At 33.8% G+C, this 2,171-nt stretch overlaps 1 pseudogene; it reads right to left on the bottom strand.

Moving 5' to 3' along the window:
- Positions 1 to 321: 321 nt before the first annotated feature.
- LOC137651618 (uncharacterized) lies at positions 322 to 1,322 on the bottom strand (annotated as a pseudogene).
- Between the last annotated feature and the right edge of the window lie 849 nt (positions 1,323 to 2,171).

Genomic DNA, 2,171 nt, shown 5'->3' with positions numbered 1-2,171 from the left:
ATTTCTTTCAAAATTACTACGTACTAAGGAACTATCACAGAGTAATGATTCATTTAGATGTTTATTTGTCGGAAAATGTGCCTTGATGGTTTGCCTAGTACGTGGCTGAAATTTTTTTGGGGCTCTTCCAATATGTAATCTACCGAAGGTTTGTGATCTACTATAGCTGTAATGTTCATGGCATGTGATCTACTAGGAAAAAAGTAGACATAATAAAAATAAAAAGAATTTATTATTGACTATATTTAATGAAAAATTTAAAAAGGAAATAATAGACATTTAACGATAGCAAAAATGGAAAAAAGGTAAAAATCAAGACATTTAACGATAGACCTCTCTAATATCATTTAAAAGTCAGAATATAAATCTACAGACTCTTTTCTCATCATTCTATAACAGTATTCATCCAGATGTGACTGAAGCAAATGTTTAGCGGTACCTCTCACCGTTCGCAAAATTTTTATTTTTGCATCTAACCACGATCTTTCTACTAATTGGCTATGCGTTCCAGTGTTTGGGTCGACGTAATGCCGCTGATGGTTAACAGTGGTGTGTACAAATCCATGAGAATTCAAGGTGCTATAAGCCAGCCACACGTCTGAATGTATTACTGATCCTTGTGCACATTCACAAATTATTATTAGTAGAAGTGTATTTCTGTCTCGACGATCAACATGAAAATAACGACAGTCAAGACCCTTCTTTAAGCCGAACACCCAAGGGCCGTCTATCCTGTTGCCGTGATTCCTATTATTTTCAATTCCTGCTTCACTGTCTGTTGATTTTGGGTCAAGATTTCCTTGAAGTAGTCTTCCACGGTTATATTTCCTCCTGCCAGCAAATCTAGCTTCATCAATCTGTATTGGCTCTGCAGTTGTCCCGACCATCTGACCTGTTTGTTGGACTATGTTAGTACAAACTTCATGGCACATGTTATACCAGTCAACTAGTGGGGAATGAGATCGTCCAGTGATAACTTCAGCATATTTGATAGGGGTTTCACACACAAAAAAATATACAATATCCAGAATCTGGCATAAGGAAAGTTTGCAATTCGTCTTATTATTTAAATCAGAATAATGAAAAAAACTGTTTCCAGTACGAGCACTTTTAAAAGTTTGACATCCTTTCACTGGACATCTCATTACAGGTAGTAAACTTCCTTTCACTTTATGTCTTTTATTTTTCATAACACTTCCAGACTTATCACAATTAATGGCAACAACTTCAAGATCATCCAATAAATTCTTTTCACGTAAGTAGGCTACAGCTGTTTCTTCATTATAAATAACGTTCCTTATAAACTCTGCGTGAGTCCACATTATATGGGTTGTATTCCAAATAAATATTCCAAATGGATATTTCAAATTCAACTTTTGAAGATTGTTTGGTTTATACTGGAATGCTGACAACTAAATATTTTGCAATGTTTAATGGTTAATAATGGATAGTTAATGGGTAAAAATCCCGTAGTTTGCAAGTTTGTTGGGGAAATATGGGTTGTTATTGTGTAGATCACATATTGGAATGTGAACAACTCGGTAGATCACATATTGGAGGAGAAACAACCCGGTAGATCACATATTGGAATAGAAACAACCCGGTAGATCACATATTGGAAGAGCACCATTTTTTTTTTCTGAAATGCCGTATATTAGAATGTTGGCCATTTTTCCGCGAGTGCCCCTTTTTATTTGTTTTGCATTCTTTTGCTTAGTCATGTTACCGTAAGGAATTGGCAAGTAGTGTCGCAAAACTTGTATTTTTATAGTGTTGGAAAGTGTTTCTAGATGATCTGGCTACCCATGCCTATCTTTATTTTTAGCCAGATATGGCGTATATATAGGTATGTGTTCGATTTTCCTGCGATTGCCACTTTTTCGTTTTTTCCCATTTCTTTCAAAATTACTACGTACTAAGGAACTATAACAGAGTAATGATTCCTCTAGATGTTTATTTGTCGGAAAATTTTGTTTACTTCTTTTTTTATTGAATATCATCAAATTTTTTTAGCTAAAATATTATATTGTTTTACATTTTTTTTTTTCGATTTTATTTCCCTTCAAAAAATTTTTTTTGGGTCAGAATTTTAATTTTATAGTCGTAAAATAATCGACAATTATCCAGCAACCCACCATACAATTTTTATGCATATCCAAGAATAATTAGAT

This window comes from Palaemon carinicauda, chromosome 13 (assembly GCF_036898095.1).
Source record: "Palaemon carinicauda isolate YSFRI2023 chromosome 13, ASM3689809v2, whole genome shotgun sequence".
NCBI lineage: Eukaryota > Metazoa > Arthropoda > Malacostraca > Decapoda > Palaemonidae > Palaemon > Palaemon carinicauda.
The sequence above is the reverse complement of the archived record's forward strand: the minus strand, read 5'-3'. Positions and strand labels throughout refer to the sequence as shown.